The sequence below is a fragment of the Camellia sinensis genome, chromosome 8 (genome assembly GCF_055761805.1).
Source record: "Camellia sinensis isolate YWXY chromosome 8, ASM5576180v1, whole genome shotgun sequence".
Taxonomy (NCBI): Eukaryota; Viridiplantae; Streptophyta; class Magnoliopsida; order Ericales; family Theaceae; genus Camellia; species Camellia sinensis.
In genome coordinates this window covers 55,417,595-55,442,497 of record NC_138968.1, presented here as the reverse complement: position 1 = coordinate 55,442,497, position 24,903 = coordinate 55,417,595, and positions in this window count along the sequence as shown.

Here is a 24,903-nt window from a genome sequence, read left to right as displayed (position 1 = left end):
ATCCAAAATAACGAATCAAATTAACTTTCAATCACGCCGTTATCAATGAATTCATCTATGCCAAAGTAACAAGCCAATGGAATCATAGACCAAACACCAAGTTGGAATTATCACACATCACCATCACCGAAACACACAAAACCAGCTGCGCAACACTTTTGAAAAAGGTAGAACCAATTTGTCGCCGTCCGTCCGTACTTTTGTGAAGAATAAACAATATATATATTAGTTATATATTATTAAATCTTGGGTTTTATAATCAAACCTTAATTGTTTTCAAATTGGATTGGATCTCCACGAATTAAATATAATATATAAAAATATATTATACTTAAACCAAGTCAAATTAAAATTCTTTAACAAACCAATTGGGTCTCAAACTCCAATAAGGAGGGATACTCAACACCACCTTCGTAATGGCGCTGTCGCTGTCGCCAATCTTAGATCCCCGAGTTGCGAAGCCCTCGACCAAAGGCTTACTGTCGTTGAAGTCCTCTTTCTCTTTCTCTTCATTTTCTCATTTTCTATATTTGTCTTTCTTCCACTCGCATTTCTCTCTTTCCTCACTTGACTGGGTTTGACCAGAGGAAGTGCAGAGGCAGCTATGCACTCCAGCTGTCGCCCGGGAGTGAGAAGTATCGTTGTGAAGAGTTCACTACCTGCAAACTACATACACAATTATACTTGCATATACAGTCTAATACTATGTATGTGTGTATTTACTTGAAATTTTTATTATTACTTTGTAGACTTGTAGTCATATCAAGTGGTTTATGAGAAATTTGAGCTATTCCATGCCTTGTTGATCTAGAAGTCTCTTCGATCAAAGACCTCACCCCCCAACCTTGTTGATCTAGGAGTCTCTTCAATCAAAGACCACACTCCTAACACTTTGTTCTTTGATCTGAAGATGACTTTGAAAATTTGTACAGATAAAATTTGGATAGAAAAATTATATAGCTATGAAAATTTGTACAGATAAAATTTAGATAGAAAATTTGTACAGATAAAAAATTGGATAGGTAAAATTTGGACAGATGGAAAATTTGCACAAATAAAATTTGGATAGATAGAAAATTTACATAGAAAAAATTTGAACAGATAGACAAAAAAATTGAATGGGTAGACAAAAAAATTTGAACAGATAGATATAAATTTGTACAGATAGTCAACGAAAAGTCAAACAAATCAAGGAATAAAATTGGAAACAAAATGTCCTCTAAGACTTCTCACGAAAAGTGTAGACTTCTCACTAATAAAAAAACCATTGGACCTAATGCCTTAAACAATTGTTAGAGTGAATTTTTCACCAATTTTCTCTTTATAATATTCATATTAATTAATTCTTCAATTTTTCTTCATAATAAATTAGTAATCAAACTTTATTATTGCGATTGATATAATCATGAAATTTTTTTAAAAAATTTATTTTCATAAAATATATTTTTCTTTCGTCAAACAATAGTTTAAAATCAAAACATGATATAATCGTGGAAGTTTTTTTAAAAATTTATTTTCATAAAATACATTTTTCTTTTGCCAAACAAAAGTTTAAAATCAAAACATTAATTGAATCCATCAAAACGCAATTTATATCGGCTTTGTGGCTTTTAACAAATCATGAACTGAATCCAACAAAACATAATGAAAATCCAATCTTAATTATTTTCAATTAAAAATACACGAGTGAACATGAAAATATTTATTCAATTAAAGTGTATATTTATTAAAGAAATTAAGTTACGTGAACAAATATAAATAATTAAATATGTAATTTCATCTTAACCCTAGCAACAAATCTAGCCTAACTTGTTCATAATAAAATTAAAAACAATAACTGAAAAATGCTTACTTGAATTCATTGTATTAAATAATCAATGTATAAACCTTTTAATTCCAAAGAGGTATGTAATTATCACCAGAACTTGATAATCACGGTCTACGGCCCACGTGTAGTGGAATTGGCGCTGGCTCTTGCGGAAGTTGTTAGATGTAATCTAGTGTATTGCAGGGTTTGTTACAATTGGACGGTGCTAAACTTGATTTAGGAATGACAATTTGAATCTGACCCGATGGGAACCCGACCCCTATTAGAACGAGTTTTCCACGAAAATATCCCTAACCATCGGGGATGGTATTCGAAAATGAATCCCTAACAATTTTCGAGTCAGGGATGGTGATAGGTGCCTGCGCCCCATCCTCATCCTTGTTTTGCCCCAAATTGAAATTACTATTATACCCCTCTCTCTTTCTCTCTATATATGTGTGTGTGTGTGTGTGTGTGTGTTTCTCTAGGGATTATTAACTCATTTTAGGGATTTAGGTTCACAGGTTCACATGGCATTCTCTCGCTTCTCTCCTCTGTGTTTGCGTCGCTGCCATGGTTCGCTCCTCCCTCGCTACCGATGTTGGTCCCTCCTCACCGGCATCTCCCTTCTCCTTTATCGGCACCTTCTTTCTCTCTCACCGGCGTCTTCCTTCTCTTTTACTGGCTCTCCGTCTCTCTTACGGTTACGGCGACTCGCCTCTCTCTCATCGGCTTCTCCCTTCTCCCTCACCGGCTCTCTCTCTCTCTACGGCGGATCACCTCTCTCTCACACAGAGAATCTTATCATCACAAGGCCCAGCCCAGCGGTATGTGCTTCTCTCTCTCTCTCCCTCTCTGTCACGACCCAAACCCGCCCCTGTAGGTTTAGCACTGTAACCGGCCAGTAATCTGTGGATTACCAAAGGTTTCTGAACAGATTAGCAAATAATAAGGGGCTGTGGAAGCAATAATACAAAATAGACAAGAACCAATGAGCTGTGATAACATACATGGGACAAAAGATTTCAAAACTTATTTATATATACATAAACATGCCAGTCCAGATACACAATATTTACAAGGTATTTACAGAATGTACTTCCCAAGACCTGACTTTACAGAGCATACAAAAAGACTAGCATGAATACAAAAACAGCCATGGCGTTAGGCTTCGTTCGGAACCTCCTCGGGAGGCACAACAGTTGACTGACAAAAACAGAACAGAAGGCCGTCAACTCTGGCCCTGGTCATGTGCCGGCTCACCTACATACATAAAATAAATTGTGAACGAAAGCCCAGTGAATAATAAAAGAGTAAAGGGTTTCAATGAATGAGTTCGTACAGATCCAAAAATCATAATTTAGATTTGTATCAAATTCATCATTTGTCCAGATCATATACAGACAGAAATCATAAGTCATGATTAAGTTTACGTGATACATCCATTAGCATTAACAGAACAGAACAGAACAGAACGTATACACGTGAGGTTACGAATAACCAGTTCCATAAAGGAACCTCCGGATTCGAGCAACAAAACAGAAGCTGAGCCCCCGTGACAGGGCCTCTGTTACAGGTAACAGAGTGCAGACAGAAATAAGTTCCATAAAGGAACCTCCGATATCGGGTAACAGCTAACAGATATCACATGATGCTAAGGATGTCACGAATACATATCAGAAATTGAACAATCATTCATTGTACACAACATATCATTTCGGAAAACAGATTTTGTTTTATCACACAGAAAGTAGATACAATTTGAACATAACTTTACTAAGTTATTACTCACAGTTGGCCTTGAAACAGACAGACGGAGCAGATTGATCACACGATACGTGGTACGTGACCTACATAACATATAACGAACACACACTCGAAGCACACATTCTAATTGCACAAAACTTACGTCGTTGGTTCTTAGTGTGTTTCTAACCTTAATTCCTCACTATAAAGCCTTAAACATGGCCTAGGAATGCCTAGGATGGAATGAGGATGCAAAGATGCCTTGGAAAATATTTTTCAAAACTTACTGAAAACAGGGGTCTCGCTCGAGCGTAGCTTTCTTCGCTCGAGCGAGCTTGTCAAAACAGAGGGGTCACTCGAGTGTAGACTCCTTCGCTCGAGCGGTCTGTAAAAATGAAAAAGTACAGGTTGTTGAAAATTTCTGCTCGACGCCCGCTCGATGCTCGCTCGAGCGTGAGACATAGTCCTCGCTCGAGCGTAGGTTCTCTCGTTCGAGCGTGCGTCTGCGTGCACCAAAAACCTGAGAGCTTGCAATTTACGCTCGAGCCACCATTCCTTCGCTTGAGCGGAGCTTTGAACAAACGATGGTCGCTCGAGCGTGGAATCCTTCGCTCGAGCAAGGAAGTCAAATTCTGGAATTTTCAGATTTGCCTCCCAAGCTCAAACCAAGCATTCAACACCTCAAATCTCAACCCTTTGGGCCCATTTTCTGGAAAACACTTGTAAACTCATAGTATAAGGTGTTTCAAAGATCAATTGGTAAAATCAAAGCCCAAAGGTGAGTCAATTAAACACAATTTCAAATAAAACTTCAAGAATAGAACTTAAATATAACATGCATGAATTCTCATGACTTCTAATGCTCCAAAACATGATCCAAAGCAAGATTAAGCTCAAGAATATGATGAATTCATGAACTATAACAAAAATGTGGACATGCATGTGGAAATTCATGAAGAACAACTCCAAAATCCAAGAATATGTGCATGCATGCATGAATTGACTCTCAAAACAACACTTTGAGCTAAGTCTTGACTTTAAATACCAATTTCACCATGGTCCTAGCAAGAACAACTCAATTTACTAATTGAAATGATGAATTCCCTACCTTAAGTCTTGAGTTCAAGGTGTGCTAGCTCAATTGTGTAGTTCTTCTACAAATCCTCAAATTTCCAAGCCAAACTCTTGATGAAACCAAGTTTCTCTCACTCTGCCTCTTTCTCACGGTTTAGTCTAGGAGGATGGATGAAAATGATGCCAACAAGTGTAAATCAAGACTAAACAATTGGTCTAGCAAAGTCCACCTAATGGCATTTTGGTAAATAAGCCATCTAATGTAATTTAACACTATTTATTCTAATTTAATCATACTAAATCAAATTCTAATTAAACATACCATAAAATCACATATATTCTAACTAGTCTAAAACACTAATCAATTTCGGACTCGGGCGCCGATAAGGCTTTCAATTCGCAGTTCAAAGTCGAAACATGAACAGATCATTTTATGGCAAATAGATAGAAACACAAAGATGATGCAATACATATGCAATTTAATTCCGGATCCCTTCTAAATTACTGTTAGGCATAAATAATCATGGTTTAGCATTAATCGGAGGTCGGGGTTATTACAGTCTTCCCCCCTTAAAAGAGTTTGGTCCTCCAAACTCGAATTACCTTCATTTGGAATCAACATTGGATCTAAAGGGAACAAATCCGGATATCTCTTCTTCATGTCTTCCTCGGTTTCCCAAGTTGCATTGGTTCCTCCGTGGTTTTGCCAATCAACTTTTACCAATGGTATTTCTTTATTTCTCAACTTTTTGATCCGACGATTCACAATCTGAATAGGTCTTTCCTCATAAGTGTAATCATCTTTCAGAAGCACATGTGTCGGTTCGATGATATGGAGTGGATCTCTCAAATATTCCTGAAGCATCGATACATGAAAGACGTTATGCATATGTTCCATCACTGGAGGTAAGGCTACCCGATACGATACCGGATTGATCTTTTCAAGGACCTCATAAGGTCCAACATACCTTGGCACCAATTTGCCCTTAACACCAAACTGAGTTTGACCCTTCATTGGTGTCACTTTAATGAACACATGGTCCCCAACTTCGTATTCCCTATCTCTTCTTCGAATATCAGCATAGCTCTTCTGCCGACTCTGTGCAGTTTTCAGACGCTGCTGTATCAGTTTAACTTTCTCGGTTGTTTCTTGCACAAGTTCCGGTCCCAACAAAGGTCCATCACCTACTTCAGCCCAACATATCGGAGAACGACATTTTCTTCCATACAAAGCTTCGTAAGGAGCCATTCCAATGCTTGAATGGTAACTGTTGTTGTACACAAATTCAGCTAATGGCAAGTAGGTCTCCCAATTCCCTTGGAAGTCTAACATACACATTCTGAGCATATCCTCCAGAGTTTGGTTCATTCGTTCAGTTTGGCCATCTGTCTGTGGGTGATAGGCACTGCTCAGTCTCAATTCAGTCCCCAAAGCTTGTTGCAAACTCTGTCAAAATCTCGATACAAACTTTGAGTCCCTGTCAGACACAATAGATACTGGCACTCCATGCAATCTCACAATTTCAATCATATAGATATTTGCCAATTTATCAGCGTTATAAATAGTTTTGACAGACAGAAAATTGGCAGACTTAGTTAAACGGTCAACTATAACCCAGATAGAGTCCATACCTCGAGAAGAACGAGGCAATCCCAGAATGACGTCCATGGTAATGTGCTCCCATTTGCACTCCGGTATTGGGAGTGGTTGTAGCAAACCAGCGGGTCGTTGATGTTCAGCTTTAACCTGTTGGTACTGTAGACATCTAGCCACAAAGTCTGTAATACTCTGTTTCATTCCAGGCCACCAAAAATTTTGTTTCAAATTATGATACATCTTCATGTTCCCCAGATGCATAGCAAATTTACTACTATGAGCTTCGGTCATAACACATTTCCTCAAATCATAACAATCGAGCACACAAAGACGGTTCTGAAATTTCAGCACATCATTCTCAAATACAAATCCTGGCCTCGGATTTGAATCAAATTCCTCCGTGATCTTTTTCAAGTATTCATCCTCGCACTGTTTCTGTTTGATCTTGTCAAGAACTGTAGGTTGAGCGGCAATAGCAGTTAATAGCCAATCTTGTTCTAGGTCAGTCAACAATTCTTTTCGGTTGGATAGCAAACATGACAAATTCACGCTTTGATTTTCGGCTCAAGGCATCTGCTACGGTATTAGCCTTTCCTGGATGATACAAGATTTGTAAATCATAATCCTTAATTAGTTCTAACCATCGTCTCTGTCTCATGTTCAATTCCTTTTGGGTGAAGAAATATTTCAAACTTTTATGGTCGGTATACACCTCGCAAGTTACCCCATACAAATAGTGACACCATATTTTCAAAGCAAACACCACAGCCGCTAATTCAAGATCATGTGTTGGGTAATTCTTTTTATGAGGTCGAAGTTGTCTAGAAGCATAGGCAATCACCCTTCCATTTTGCATTAGTACACATCCCAAGCCTTTATAGGAAGCATCACTGTACACTTGAAACCCATCAGTACCATTAGGCAAGGTTAAGATTGGTGCAGTCACTAACCTGGTTTTCAACTCTTGGAAAACTGCCTCTCTTTGTTCATTCCAATCAAATGGCACATTTTTCTGAGGTAATTGAGTCAATGGCATGGCAAGCTTGGAAAAATCTTTCACAAACCTCCGGTAGTAACCTGCAAGTCCCAGAAAACTTTGGACTTCTATCACGTTTGTCGGTCTAGGCCAATCCACGACAGCTTCAATTTTCTGAGGGTCAACAGAAACTCCATCCTTGTTGATTACATGTTCCAATGCCACACTGTCAAGCCAGAATTCACACTTGGACAATTTAGCATACAATTTCTTTTCTCTCAAAATCTGCAAGGTGGTTCTCAAATGGTTCTCATGTTTTTCCCTGTCTTTAGAATAAATCAAAATGTCATCAATAAATACAACAATGAAGTCATCCAGATATGATTTAAACACCATATTCATAAGATCCATGAAAGTTGCAAGTGCATTGGTCATCCCAAACGGCATTACTAAAAATTCATAATGTCCATATCTAGTTCGGAATGCAGTTTTCTCTATGTCCTCAACTCTAACCTTTAATTGATGATACCCGGACCTGAGGTCAATTTTGGAAAACACTTGGCCACCCTGAAGTTGATCAAACAAGTCATCTATTCGGGGCAGAGGATATTTATTCTTGATAATCACTTTGTTCAGTTCTCGGTAGTCTATACATAGCCTCAGAGATCCATCTTTCGTTTTAACAAACAGGACTGGAGCACCCCAAGGTGAAGTGCTCGGACGGATAAATTTCTTATTTAACAGTTCCTGAAGTTGGGTTTTCAATTCTTTCATTCAGAGGTAGACATTCTATAGGGAGTCTTGGAAATAGGTTGTGTCCCCAGAAACACCTCAACAGTGAATTCAATTTCTCTATCAACTAAGTCCCTAGGTAAGTCAGTTGGAAACACATCGAGAAATTCACAAGCAACAGGGATTGTTTCTACAGTAGTACTGTCAGATGGTGCAGTCAGTATACAACACAGATAACCCCTACATCTCTTCCTAAGGAGTTTTACAGCTTTCATAGCCGAAATCAAATATGGAGGAGGAACTACCCCATTCCCAATAAAAGTAAATTCAGGCATACCTGGTGGTCTAAACACAACAGTTTTATTTGCACAGTCAATGGTAGCATGGTATTTAGTCAACCGGTCCATCCCCAAAATACAATCAAAATGATTAATGTCCAAGGGTAATAAGTCCACATATAACATCATATCGCCAATCATAACAACACATGTTGGATAAACATGAGCACACATCATAGAATCCCTAGACGGCGTAGACACAGATAACACATAGGTCATAAGTTCTAATGGTCTAGTCAATTTTCGAGAAAAAGCATGCGATACAAAGGAATGTGTAGAACCAGAATCTATCAATACACATGTATTTTGAGAACATATAGGGAGTGTACCTGACACCACAGTGTAGGTGTTCGGTACGTCACTGGGCACTAAGGAAAACACTCGGCCTTGTCTCAGAGGTTCTTTCCTAGTATTGGCTTTGGCATTGGTTTTGGCCACAAAAGCGGAGCCCGCTGAACTTACAGCAGGACGGCTAGTAATCTCAAACCTGAGCAGGCAATCTTTCACTACATGACCTGGCTGGCCACACCGGAAACAAGCACTGGACACTCGGTAGCACACACCCCTGTGCCTTTTACCACAATCAGAACAGACCGGAATAGACCCACTACTCTGACTCGAGCTGTTCGAAGTCCTTGTGTTTTGCTTCTTACCGACAAAGGACCGACCTCTTTTAAAACCAAACCCGGATCTTTTTCCTCCCCATTCAGTTGTTGTAGTTGCTAGGGCTTTACTTTGTTTCATGGTGGCTAGGGTGGCCTCTGCCATTAAGGCTCTGTCTAGAACTTCCACATAAGTAGGCAATTTCAGGACGCCTACTCGATCAAACACGTCTAGATCCAATCCACCTTCAAACTTTCGTGCTTTCTTGTAATCGGTATCCACCACATGTGGAGTAAACCATGCCAATTCGGTGAATTTAGCTTCATATTCCGCCACAGACATTCTTCCTTGTTTGAGTTCCTGAAATTCAGACACTTTCCGATCCCTGAAACATTGGGGAAAATACTTGTCGTAGAAGATGGCATTAAATTGTGCCCATGTCATATTTCCATTGCCACTTCGGATAAGTAACCACCACCTGTGGGCTTCATCTTTCAGAGTGTAGGGGGCTAGGAGGACTTTCTGAGTTTCAGAACAAGGAAATACTTCATACAATTTTTCCATCTCAAGTAACCACGTCTCAGCTTTCAAAGGTTCAATTCCACCATAGAACGTTGGCGGTTTCATTTTCATGAATTTCTGTGTCAGATTGATGATGTCATTATTATCTGCCTCAGCTTGTGCCGGTGGAGGCAGAAGGGGCAAAGGTTGTTGTCTCTGTTGTTGTGTCAAGGTTTCAGTCAATGCTGCTAACATCTGTTCCATTCGACACATGCGAGCCTCTGAAGATTCACTTTCACCACTTCCCCTTGCATTCTCCATCTTACTATATAGACATCAAATGATAATAAATACATGTATAATCTTATTTGTTTCCTTCAATTCATTTGATTCAAATGTACATTCAGTTTTCGTATTCAGTTGCATTACCACACACTCACACATGCAGATGAAATGCCCCTAACTCTTACTAGGACATCCTAAGCTCATACGGACCTGTGTATGCGGTAGAACATGTGCTTTGATACCACTCTGTCACGACCCAAACCCGCCCCTGTAGGTTTAGCACCGTAATCGGCCAATAATCCGTGGATTACCAAAGGCCTCTGAATAGATTAACAATAATAAGGGGTTGCGGAAGCAATAATACAAAATAGACAAGGTCCAATGAGCTGTGATAACGTACATGGGACAGAAGATTTCAAAACTTATTCATATATATATAAACATGCAGTCCAGATACACAATATTTACAAGGTATTTACAGAATGTACTTCCCAAGACCTGACTTTACAGTGCATACACAAATACTAGCATGAATACAAAAACAGTCATGGCGTTAGGCTTCGTTCGGAACCTCCTCGGAAGGCACAACAGTTGACTGACAAAAACAGAACAGAAGGTCGTCAACTCTGGCCCTGGTCATGTGCCGGTTCACTTACATACATAATATAAACTATGAGCGAAAACCCAGTGAATAATAATAGAGTAAAGGGTTTCAATGAATGAGTTCGTACAGATTCAGAAATCATAATTTAGATTTGTATCAAATTCATCATTTGTCCATATCATATACAGACAGAAATCATAAGTCATGATTAAGTTTACGCGATACATCTATTAGCATTAACAGAACAGAACAGAACAGAACAGAACGTATATACGTGAGGTTACGAATAACCAGTTCCATAAAGGAACCTCCGGATCCAGGCAACAGAACAGAAGTTGAGCCCCCATGACAGGGCCTCCGGTACGGGTAACAGAGTGCAGACAGAAATAAGTTCCATAAAGGAACCTCCGATACCGGGTAACAGCTAACAGATATCACATGATGCTAAGGATGTCACGAATACATATAAGAAATCAAACAATCATTCATTGTGTAGAACATATCGTTTCGGAAAACAGATCTTGTTTTATCACACAGAAAGTAGATACAGTTTGAACATAACTTTACTAAGTTATTACTCACAGTTGGCCTTGAAACAGACAGACGGAGCAGATTGATCATACGATACGCGGCACGTGACCTACATAACACATAACGGACTCACACTTAAAACACACATTCTAATTGCACAAAACTTACGTCGTTGGTTCTTAGTGTGTTTCTAACCTTAATTCCTCACTATAGAGCCTTAAACATGGCCTAGGAATGCCTAGGATGGAATGAGGATGCAAAGATGTCTTGAAAAATATTTTTCAAAACTTGTTGAAAATAGGGGTCTCGCTCGAGCGTAGCTTTCTTCGCTCGAGTGAGCTTGTCAAAACAGAGGGGTCGCTCGAGCATAGACTCCTTCGCTTGAGCGGTCTGTAAAAATGCAAAAGTACTGGTTGTTGAAAATTTCTGCTCGCACTCGCTCGAACGTGAGACATAGTCCTCGCTCGAGCGTAGGTTCTCTCGCTCGAGAGTGCGTCTGCGTGCACCAAAAACCTGAGAGCTTGCAATTTACGCTCGAGCCGCCATTCCTTTGCTCGAGCGGAGCTCTGAAAAAATGATGGTCGCTCGAGCGTGGAATCCTTCGCTCGAGCGAGAAAGCCAAATTCTGGAATTTCCAAATTTGCCTCCCAAGCTCAAACCAAGCATTCAACACCTCAAATCTCAACCCTTTGGGCCCATTTTCTGGAAAACACTTGTAAACTCATAGTATAAGGTGTTTCAAAGATCAATTGGTAAAATCAAAGCCCAAAGGTGAGTCAATTAAACACAATTTCAAATAAAACTTCAAGAATAGAACTTAAATATAACATGCATGAATTCTCATGACTTCTAATGCTCCAAAACATGATCCAAAGCAAGATTAAGCTCAAGAATATGATGAATTCATGAACTATAACAAAAATGTGGACATGCATGTGGAAATTCATGAAGAACAACTCCAAAATCCAAGAATATGTGCATGCATGCATGAATTGACTCTCAAAACAACACTTTGAGCTAAGTCTTGACTTTCAAAACCAATTTCACCATGGACCTAGCAAGAACAACTCAATTTACTAATTGAAAGGATGAATTCCCTACCTTAAGTCTTGAGTTCAAGGTGTGCTAGCTTAATTGTGTAGTTCTTCTACAAATCCTCAAATTTCCAAGCCAAACTCTTGATGAAACCAAGTTTCTCTCACTCTGCCTCTTTCTCACGGTTTAGTCTAGGAGGATGGATGAAAATGATGCCAACAAGTGTAAATCAAGACTAAACAATTGGTCTAGCAAAGTCCATCTAATGGCATTTTGGTAAATAAGCCATCTAATGTAATTTAACACTATTTATTTTAATTTAATCATACCAAATCAAATTCTAATTAAACATACCATAAAATCACATATATTCTAACTAGTCTAAAACACTAATCAATTCGGACTCGGGTGCCGATAAGGCTTTCAATTTGCAGTTCAAAGTCGAAACATGAATAGATTATTTTATGGCAAACAGATAGAAACACAAAGATAATGCAATACATATGCAATTTAATTCCGGATCCCTTCTAAATTACTGTTGGGTATAAATAATCATGGTTTAGCATTAATCGGAGGTCGGGGTTATTACACTCTCTCTCTCGTGTCACTCATCTTCATTCCTTTTTGTAGATACCATTTGATTTTTGTTAGGAAAAAATTGCTTGATTTTTCTTGGTTTTTATGGTATATATGTTGCAATTTGCTTGATTTTGTTTCGGATCTATGTATTTTGAGAGAAGATAACAAATTAACTAATTTTTTTAAAAAAAATAATATTTGTTGTATTGAGTGAATGTGGTAGTGATATCAAAATATAGATGTTCCCTCTTTGTGTCAGCAGAGCAGTCCATGGAGCATCAATTGCTTTTTAAAGGTTTGATTCTTGTAGTATTTGAATTTATTGTTCTGGTTGTTTTGAGTTTTAAGAAGATGATAAATTTAATAAAATTATAAAAAAAAAAAAAATTTGTTGTATTGAGTGGAGGTTGTTGTGATTATCAAAATATAGATTTTCCCTCTATGTCCATGGAGCATCAATTGCTTTTTTAAAGTTTGATTTTTTTAGTATTTGAATTTATTGTTCTAGTTGTTTTGAGTTTTGAGAAGATGATAAATTTACTAATTTTTTTTTATTTAAAAAAAATTGTTATATTGAGTGGATGTGGTTGTGATATCAAAATAAAGATTTTCCTTCTTTGTGTCCATAGAGCAATCCGTGGAGCAACAATAACTTTTTGAAAGTTTGATTCTTGAAGTATTTGAATTTATTGTTCATGTTGTTTTGGGTTTTGAGAGGATGATAAATTTACTAAATTTTTTTTTAAAAAAATTTGTTGTATTGAGTGGACTATTTACCTAATAGGCTCCCATTGTGGACATATATTCCTACACTCCGTGCCATTATTTGCATAGGCAAGCTTGTTTCCAGTTCTTCTGTTGCTGCACCATTATTTATGTAGGTGGGTTTATTTCCACTCATCATTTTGTTCTTCTGAAGGAGAAGCTGATGAAGTGGAAAATGTTAAGATGCACTGTTTTATTAGCAACAATCTTGGACCACTATTATTTAAGTTGTTAACAATATTAGCAGTTCTTCTGTTGCTGCACCATTATCTAAGCTGTTAGCTGTCTCTATTTATTCATTTCATGTTATTTTTATAAAGGTAAAAAATGTCAGATGTTAACTCTCAAGTATCAGTTGAGAGCAAGGCCTCACAACAATCATCGCTAGCTACCAACTTACCGTCTCCCCTCTCTAATAAAAAATGTTATTGATTTAGAAGAAGAGTTTAATACTTGTGGAGAAGCTAAAAAAAACCTAGTGTTGTGTGAGAACACTTTAAGAAACAACAAGTCAATGGGGGTGTGGAAGGCAATATGTAATTATTGTAATAAGTATCTTAGAGGTGATTCAAAAACTGCCTTATTGTATAAGAATGTCTTTTCTCGATTGAAAAATAAAGAGCCCTAATATAAAACTGTGCCAAGTGAGGAAGAATGGGTCTCTTGTGAAATTGAAGTGGTTAGAACAATGGCATAAAAAATGGTGGAAAAATTTGATAAATATTGGTTAGTGATACATGGTGTTGGAGTTGTTGTACTTGATTCTACGTACAAAATGAGTGTATTAGAGTTTTATTTTGAAAAACTTTATGGAGACAAAGCAGAAGAGGAAATTGATAGGGTTCGTCAGATATGTTATGATTTGTTACAAAAGTATCAGAACCGAGTTAGTATAGAGACCGATATTGTTGGTGAATCTTCTATCCATTCAGAAATTGTTACAGAAACCCTTTCAGGATATGATTTGTTTATTAGTAGAAAAAGAGTAAAAAATGAAGAATGTAAGATCAAAGTTGAACTATTATCTAGAAGATGATATTTTGCCAAGAACTTCAGGTTTTGATGTTTTGAATTGGTGGAAAGCCAATGGACCAAAGTCGCCAAATTTACAGGCAATAACTAGGGATATTTTAGCTATTTCTTTATCCACCGTTGCTTCTGAGTCAGCATTTAGCACTAGTGGAAGGTTGGTGAGTCTACATCGTAGTAGACTTCATCCAAACACATTAGAAGTATTAATGTGTGCACAAAGTTGGTTGTGTGCTACAGAGATGAAAGGTATTCAAGTAAATTTACATATTATTATCTCAATTTTATTTTACCATGGTATAATTTCAATACTTAATTTATGTTCTTTACTTTTTAAGAAATTCAACATTGGAATTGGTGGGCTATGCGACTATATATGATGATGATGAGATCGACTTGGATCAGTCGTGTGGCACTTTTGTGTTAGTTGCCATCTTTTTTGTTTTAATTGTTAACGTTTTTTACATCTTATTATTAGTATTGATTATTTTTTTTTTCCTTTTATTATTTAACAGGAATTCAAGTTAAAGGAGACGATGAAAATTACAGTTATATTAGATTTTTGGAGAAATAATGTTGTTTTATTGTTGTGGTATTGATGTTATATGTTTTATTTGAACAACTATTGTTCATTGTTATAATAGACTAGTGGTCCTAATTTTTTTTTTTTTTGTTTTTTTTTTTTTGGTTGGACATTTGAGATATTATGTTGCATGGATTATTTTGAGGGAATGTATCCATGAAATATCTGAGAGATGCCTACTGGTTTTAGAAGTTAACTTAGCTAATATTATATTTGGACATTGATAGATTATGCTTTTATATATATTATTTTTATTTGCCTCAAAAAAAAAATAAAAATAAAATAAAATGGTATATGCACAATTTAAAAAAAAAAGAAAGTCTTGAACACGTAACCTAAATACATATTTGCCACCAAATCGTCAACTGAGCTGGATGCCGCAATATGGGGCAAATAATCTCATTTAAGAATTTAATCTCTTTTCATGCATATTCCAATTCACTCCATTTAATAGCATTTTTTTCATTAAACTTTCAGAATACCTTAAAACGTAAAAATAAAGATAATAAGATAAAATAATATATAAAATAGGTCTAACAAAGTGTAAATCAGAAGTATAAAATATGCACTATAATCTACATATTACACTCTTTCGTCCAACTCAACCATTTGGAACCAAAATCAAAATTGGACATCATGCTGAATAAGAATTCCCAATCAATAGAATCATTGGCCTTCTCAAAATCCAGTTTGAGAACTAACCCTTGCTTACACTATGGAAGTCTTGGTTGATTCAGTTTTGCAATGAAAATAAAAAAGAATCCATGGATTAAAAGAAATGAAAGGTTATGGAGAGTCCTACTCTCTTGAATAGCCATTGCAATTGCATCCTGAGTAGTTTTAAATCTGTATGTTTTTCTTTTTTCTTGAATTTAATCAGAAATTTGAATTTGTGATAAATTTTATACACGTGGACTAAGCTATTTAGTTGAATCTGTTGGAATTTTTAATGTATTTGAGCATACTCAAAAGATTACTTTAATTGATTTTCTGTTATCGCAACCTATGTCAATTGGATTTTTTATGATTTCTTGTTTTAGTAAAAATGAATAATTACTAAGTATTTTTATTATTTTTTTTTGTTAGTTCAACCAAGAATTTAGTTGATAATGTCGATAATGAGCTACTCACTTTGAATCAGGATCCGAATCCCGCCCCTATTGCTATGGAAATTCTCGGTTAATAGGCAACACTTCCTAAAAATGGAACTTGTCAAGGGATATTTAAAAAATTCATGTTTGTGTGTTTTGTCAAAGATAATATCAACGTATTAAGATTTTTTTCATTTATGATTTAGTGTATATGAATATTTTGCATAAGAAAAATTCTAGGGTGCTATAAAAACACCCAGATAATTGCCATAAAATTTTCATCAATGGTGTGTATGTGGGGTCAAATCTTGAGTAAATCTTGACTATTGATTCTAAAAGCTGGGTGATGTTCTGTTGTTTTTTTTTGGTTATTTTGTAAGGTTGTAGTTCTGTTTGCATAACCACATAACCCCTATCAATAAAAAATTATGGAGCCGCCATTGTGTCTCGGAGTAGTATCCAAAAGTCTAAAATTAGCACAAAGCCATCATTGTCTTAGTCCTTCCTCCCTGTGGATAGAAAACCTTATTTATAGAAAATCTTGATCCGAAGTAGAGGCTAGAAATTGAACCATAAGTATGAGAAAGATGTTGCAGGATTTGGCGGATTGGTTCTTTTATTAGATGAAGATGAGTCAAGTGACCAATTGTAGGAAATGAAGGGGTGGCATTTTTTCTTTTTAATCACAAAGTGTCGAGGGCTTGGCTTCGAGAGTGACTGCAGGTCATGGCCACAACCACGACCCATATTCTTGAGTTTATAGAGTTCTATTTTTTGTTTATTTATACTGACAAAATCACCTTGCTTCACAAGGCCATGATTTATGTGGTATTGTTTGTTTGGCTGATCATGTAAAGGACTTATCGCCATGTCATTGATGATGGCTGCATAAGAAGGTAATTTCATATATCTTGATGGACGAGGACATTTGGTTTTGTCCATTTTAATTAACCACACTTCGCAAAACATTTTTGAGAGGAACCTGTGGGCAGTTGAGTGGGTCTTGGATGTTCTTGAATCAGGTTAAACCTTTTAAGTCTTTTTTTTTAAAAAAAAATTTAACCTATAATACATATACCTGATTTTCAACTCAAAATATCTTCAAATGGATTGAGGAATTGAAGCTTCAACCCCATGATACACAATAGATGGAGACTTCATCCAAACCTGCTTCTGAAAGTGCTTACTATTACCATTTTATCTGATAAACATCTTCCTTAGTTGTGCTCTATATCTTTTTATTGTTGCAACTCACAACAATATGAGTTGGATGGATTGTTAATGCTAATACACCTCTTTTACATTATGAAACTAATTGATAAGCTTCTAACTGCAACTCAACTGACTTTCAACAGTCTGAGCAGTTCAAGCAGTCCAAGCAGTTTACTACTGCAGCAGAGCTGCATCAGTCCAAGCAGCTCACTACTGCATCTAAGCTGCAACAAAGGTCTCACAAATCATCTCAGTTATCACAGCCAAAGAGAGAGTCAGTATTGATATGTCATCTATCACAGTCATGTGTTGATAGCAGTTCTCAATATAATATCTGTAAAAGTTGTGAAGTTTGTTAATTAGTTAGTAACAGTTGTGAAGTTTGTTAATTAGTTAGAAGTGTTTGTTAGTGAGTTAGTTAGCTAGTTGTGTATATAATCTCTTAATCAGTTGTAATCAATGTTAATGAAAAATATCTTCATCTTCTTCATGGTATCAGAGCATTAGAGCTCTCACGAGCAGATTTATGGCAGCTCATGCTGATTCATCCATGGCTGATCCTGTTTCTCTACCGTCTAGTCTTAATTCTCTTTTATCAAATTTTGGTTCTCTTGTCACTGTTAAACTTGACTGCACTAATTTTCTTATTTGGAGAAATCAACTTCACAATATTCTTCGAGCAACTGGTTTTTTGGGCTATGTAACTGGAGCAATACCTTGTCCTCCATCCGAAATTACAAATGCCTCTAGAAAAACAGTTCTCAATCCTGCATATGCTCAATGGGAGTGTCATGTCCCGAATTTTTATTACTCGAAAACATTACCAAAACCTGTAATTTAGGTTCATTTTTTTTTTAGATATATATAAATATATATTACACTCGAGTAATAGAAATACAATATTACATGTTCTCTCTCTCTCAATGAATATTACAATGACAACAATACATGTCAATCTCCTACAGTGCTACAAATAAATAAATACAAATACAAAATCCACTTATTTTACATCTACTATAAAGTTATACAAACGGACTCAAGAACTCCATAAATCTTTAATCAAATAATCCAAACTTTCTTCCTGTAAAAAGATAAAACAACAACGGGGTGAGCACTAATGCCCAGTAGGAATCTCATAGTTCTCAATCAATAACTAACACACAGATAGAAATGATCATGCATGCAGGGTGATACCATATAGTAGAGTGACGTTTTATAATTTCAAAATATCGTAAGTAGAGTACCTTTTCTCAAAAACTATTTGAACACTTTTAAGAAAAACCTTCAGCCATAAAAAAAAAAAATCATTCCTTAACTTTAGGAAAATCATTGATCCGTGTGAAACAAACATATTTAAGAAATAACATCATTTAAAAGTTATTAACCAATTCTCAAGACATTTCTTATTTAATTTTCCATTTTTAATACTCCTCTTTTCCTTTCATTCTTATTTTCTACTCTTCATTTTTAATTTAAAACCCCATAACTTCAAGTTCAGGTTCCTTTTTAACTCGCCAACGATTCTCCTATACTCAATTCACACCGTTAATTACACCCGTAAAGTTTCATTTCAAGATAACACAATATTAATAACCCCTTTCAATCCAATCCTTTATTTAATTATAGAACAACGCTCACAATTTACTTTTATTAATACAGCTACTTCATTAAGTTTACCATCATAGTCTATAATCCTTATATCTATTTTTGGTTTCCATTATTTACAAATAACGCCTATGCACATTTCCTCTTTAAACCAAATTACACATCAATATGTAATTTCATAAATTCATCACAAGCAACAAATAACATCATCAACTCAACATACTTCTCAACACATAGCTCAACACAATCCACTTTTTGCCGACTTACTACGGCGGGATAGCGGGCACCCAATTCATAACACTTTCCATCTTCCGCCGGCTACTATACGGCGGGAAGTGAACTCCCAAAAACCATTTTCATAAAAGCCATTTTCTTTCAAAAACCATTTTTCAACTTTTTAAAACCATCCCCCACATTTGCCGACTACTATACGGCGGGATGTGGGCACCCAAAACATTTTCGAAAACCAACCATTTTTATAATTAATTTCCATGTTCTTCTCAAAGATTTTCATTTCTCAATAAAAGCTTGTAATCTCAACACATTTCAAAACTTTCGATTTTGGACAAAGGGGTGGTAAATACAACACTGGTAATCCCTAGACTGGTGTCTGCAAGTAGACTCTACGAGTACTACCAAACCATCATTTTTACCGGTATTAACCGGAAGGCTCGACACCTATCCGCGCGGTTTTCTGGTCTTTCACCATGGACACTCAGGCCAACTTGACAAAATTTATCTACACCCCCTAACTAGACTTACCACTGTATTTACCCCTTACACACTTCCGTAGTTCTCATTACAATACCATTTCTTTCACGAATGTAAATCTCTTCGATTTAGAACCACAATGCACAATAATAAATGAAATGATATGCGATGCAAAAATTTCCATGGTTCATAACATTCCTTCTTAAGTCAACCGTATACCATCAACTTCTTCATTTTACAAGTCATAGCAACATGGTCTCATCAAGGACTACACATGAAGTTTTCAAAACCATTTCTCTAACTCAATATATTTGAAAGATTACCATTCTTGCAAAACACATTATGGAATGTACACCCATTCATCTTCTATTCAAAGAAAGAAATGAGTTTTATGAACATTTCCATGTTTCCCAAAAATTTCTAAATTTCTAGGGTTTTCACCAAAAACCAAACATTTCCCATCCTCATAAAGAAACCCCATTGAATCATCCTCTTGAGTTGAATGACTAAACAAGCCCACTAGGAATTTAATAAAATGATTTGAGATTAAACCCATTTTGGAAACTCTACATTTTAGTTCACAAAAATCAAAATCAACATAATCAATACAATTCCACATAATCACCAAAATTCAACATATCTTAACTCAACACCACTAATTATAATTCAAGGTGTACTCCTAAATTTTCATTTCATCATTTCATCCCAAGGCTCATGTTATCCATGTCATTAACTAATCCTTTTTCCCAAATTTCATTTCATATCATAGCATGATTTACAATATCCATAAATAAGGTCAATCACTAATTTTTAACATGATTTTCAAATACTTCCAAAATTTAATTAAACTTGTATATATACAATTCAAAACCTAAATTTCATGATTCTACTTTTAATTTGGGCAAACTCATTAGTTATCATCATGAATCAACTTAGGGTTTTCAAGAAAAATCTAGAATTTCAAGAAAAATTCAAACTTCTTAAACCTTTACTTTTTATTCCAATTTTCCCATTAATTATACACCTTAGGTCCATAATCCACAATCTAAACCCAATAATAGAACCCCAACATTTCAAACCCTAACCCCAGAATTTCATGATTTAACACTATATGCTCAAAATGTAGATTTTGCATTTATATAATCCAAAATACCACAAATCTATATATTAATGTAAGCATTGAAGGAGAACTAGGATCCCTACCTCAAGATTGGAAGCTATGGGTGAAGACCCATTTTCAAACTTCAATGAAATCTCCAAAATAATCGGTCAACGCCTTGATCCTTGCTTGTTCTTGAACCTTGATGCAAGATCCATGGTGGATTGTTGGTAAGAATGGATAAAATCAAAGTTTTGGGGGCTAGGTTTTCGGACATGGAAGAGGGGAGAAGAAGAGAGGATAAAAAAATGAAGTTTTTGGGCCAAAATATCACTTTATACTGTCTGTTAGCGACTTGGTCGCTTGAGTGAATAAAATCTCGCTCGAGCGAGAATGCTTTTAGCACAGAAACTCAAAATTCAAACATGTGTAACTCTCTCATTCAGACTCCGTTTTAGGTCGTTCTTGTGTCCAAATTGAAGTCCCAGAAACAAGCTTTCCAATAGTTCCAGCCTCACATTCAAATTCAAAGTATGAAAGGAGAAAAGGGCAAAAGAGTGATGGCTGGTCAAAAACTCAAACTCAAACTTAGGGCTTTTTATCTAATCTTACCTAAATACCTTGTTAAGGCGTCAATCAAGGTTCCAAACATCACCCAAGGGTCCTCAATTATAATATTTAAAATTCACTTGCCAACCCATCAATATCAAGAGTCCGACAACCGTACAAGTTTTAAGGTGACAGGCACCACTTTACATCAATCCAACGTGAATTAAAATCCGAGTCATTACAGGGAGGCCATTAATGCAAATCTTCTCACGTGTCTACCTGCAACACTTTCTCCTTCCGTATATTCCTCCGTTCTTCATCTACAAACTTGCTCACAGGTCTGGAAAGCACTTGAACAAAGGTTTACATCTGTCTCTAGATCTCATATTCATCAGTTGAAGAACAAACTTCACACCATATGCAAGCAATCTTCCTTAATTGACAGTTATCTTTCAGAGATCGAAGAAGTCTCAGATCAGTTAGCTTTGTCTGGTGCAAAGGTTGATGATGAAGACCTAATTCTTCTCACATTAAATGGCTTACCAGATGAATATGATGCATTCAAAACATCCATTCGAACTCGATCTACTGCAGTGTCTATGGAAGAACTGTGTTCTTGGATCAGAAGAAATTCATATTGAAAGTAAAATCAAGCATTCATCTAATCAAGATTTGCATGTTGCCTATTCAACAACAAAAGGTTCTTCTTCTGGTTCTGTTTTTGATACTCCACCCTCCAACTTTGGTTCAAATCATCGCACTACTACTTTCAATAATTTCAGAGGAAGAACTCAGCATAAAGGAAACAGATGCGGCATATACCAGAATAATTTTCGTGGAAACAGAACTAATCGATATTCTATCAATCGATCCAGATCAGATTATCTCGGTACTACTGCATCTATGTGTCAGATCTGTGGAAAATCAGGACATATTGCTGTAGATTGTTGGTATAGACATGATACCACTTATCAATCCACTTTCACTACTACACCAAAAGCCTATGCTGCAGCAGTGCCTTCATCTTCATCAGACTCTACTATGTCTACTATGCCTCCTTGGTATATTGATTCAGCAGCCACAAATCATCTCACACATGATTTGACCAATTTTCAGCAATATCAAGCTTATCAGGGATCAGATCAAGTTCAAGTTGGAAATGGCTCAGGTTTGCCTATCCAGCATGTTGGAAATGGCATCCTTCCTACTCCATATTTTTCATTCCTTCTTTCCAATCTTTTACATGTTCCTTCTATATCTTCCAATCTCCTATCTGTTCATCAATTAACCAAGGATCATAACTGTCTTGTTATTTTTTATTCTGATTCTTTTGTCATTCAGGACAAACACACACATCAAGTTCTGCATAAAGGCTCAAATATCAATGGTCTTTATCAAATGTCTCCATCTTCTTCCTTTTATTCCAAGCAGCCACAGGTTTTTCAGTCTTTTACTGTTCCCACTGTTCCAGTTTCTGCGTTGCTGTGGCATCAAAGATTGGGTCATCCTTCAGCTGTTAAGCTGCAGCACTTGGCCCCACATCTTTCAAATAAAAATAGTTTTAATAAAGCCATAGCTTGTACTGACTGCTATGTGTCTAAAAGTCATAGACATCCCTTCAAATTGTTTTGTTCTTCTGTTGATAGTCCATTTTCTCTTATTCATGCTGATGTATGAGGACCTTTTACTGTTGATAATGCCCTATTTCGGTTTTATGTTTTGTTTGTTAATGATTGTACTAGATTCACATGGATCTATCCCTTGCATTTTAAGAGTGAAGTCTATGAAAAATTGCTTGAGCTTAAAGTCTATGCAGAAAATCAATTTCATACTTCTCTTAAAATTTTAAGAACTGATGGAGGTACTGAATTTGTTAACAAGAGAATTGGTGCTCTCTTCTCTTCCCATGGTATTATTCACCAAACAAGTTATCCTTATACTCAAGCTCAGAATGGTGTGGCCGAAAGGAAGCATAGGCATATAACTGAAACTGCCATCACTCTTCTTCACCAATCTTCTCTCCCTTTGAAATTTTGGTTTGATGCTGTAGCTACAACTGTCATTTTAATAAATAGAATGCCTAGTTCTATTCTTTCAAATAAATCTCCATTTCAGGTTCTTTTTAAAACACTTCCAGATTTTTCCTTCTTCAAGGTCTTTGGTTGTCAATGCTTCCCTTGGTTGAAACCTTACACTACTCACAAACTTCAACCTAAGTTTGTATCATGTGTTTTCTTAGGCTATCATCCTACTATTAAAGGTTATAGATGCTTAGATCCTATTAGTGGAAAACTATATCTCTCTAGACATGTTACCTTCAATGAAACATGCTTTCCATATACATCTACTGTTTCTTTATCTTCTTCTCCTTCTCTATCTTTGCCTTATCTTCATCAATTTTTCTAGCCTTCTTCTACTTCATCTGTATCTCAGATTACCTCTTCTCTAAGCCTTCTCTTTCTCTTTCTTCTTCTCACTCTCCTTCACCTATTATTTTACCCGTGCCTCAACCTTCATCATCCTCTCCTCTACAGTCCTCTTCATCTTCTCATGCTATTCTTATTACCTTTATTACTATTGATCTTCCTCCACATTCTGCTCCACCTTCTTTCAATGTTCACCCTATGCTTACCAGATCTAAGACAAAACCTCATGTGTGTCTTACTGCTGTTTCACCTTCCTCTTATCTTCATTCTGAACCTCCAACTGTTGCAGCTGCCTTAGCCTCTCCTGTGTGGCTTTCTGCTATGCAAGAAGAGTTTCAAGCCCTGCAACAACAATGTACTTGGGATCTTGTGTCTCTTCCTTCTCATAAAACTGCAATTGAATATAAATGGGTGTACATAATCAAACGTAATTCTGATGGATCTGTGGCTAGATACGAAGCTAGGTTGGTGGCAAAAGGATACCTACAGCAGGAAGGAGTTGATTTTCATGAAACCTTTAGTCCCGTGGCCAAGCAACCCACCATTCGTATATTCCTTTGTTTAGCTCTGCATTTTCATTGGCCTATTCATCAGTTAGACATTTCTAATGCCTTCCTTCATGGCACCTTAGATGAAGAGGTTTATATGCTTCAACCTCCATGTTTTGTTCACGATTCTAACCACGTATGCAAGCTCAAGAAAGCTTTATATGGGCTTAAACAAGCTCCTCGAGCTTGGTATTCTACATTCTTTAAATTCCTTATCTCTCAGGGATTTGTTAATAGTCACTCAGATTCTTCTCTATTTGCTCAGCATACCACTACCAGTCTTATCATTCTTGTCGTTTATGTTGATGACATCTTGGTTACTGGCAGTGATTCTTCTCTTCTTACTAAGTTTATTCAGCACATGCATACTGTGTTCTCCATGAAAGAGTTAGGCACTGTGTCCTATTTCCTGGGCATGTCTATTCAATCCTTGCCTCATGGTTATTTCTTGTCTCAAGCTAAATATGCCACTGACCTTCTTCATAAGGCTAGTTTGACTGATTGCAAACCTTGTTCTACCCCTTTAGCTGTTAAACCTTCTATTTCTGATGTTGATGCTCTTTCCTTTTCCAATCATTCTCTTTACCGTAGCCTTGTTGGGGGCTTACAGTATCTTACCATTACCCGTCCTGACTTGGCCTTAGTTGTTAATCAGGCCTGCCAGCACATGCATCTTCTTACCAATGCTGATTTTCAAGCAGTTAAATGCCTATTGAGATATGTGAAGGGTACTCTTCATCATGGTCTTCACTTTACTTCTGCCTCTTTTCTCTTCATGCGTTTTCTGATTCAAACTGGGCTGGTGATAATGTTGATCGTCGATCCACTTCAGGATATTGTGTCTATTTGGGTCCTAATTTGATTTCTTGGAGTGCTA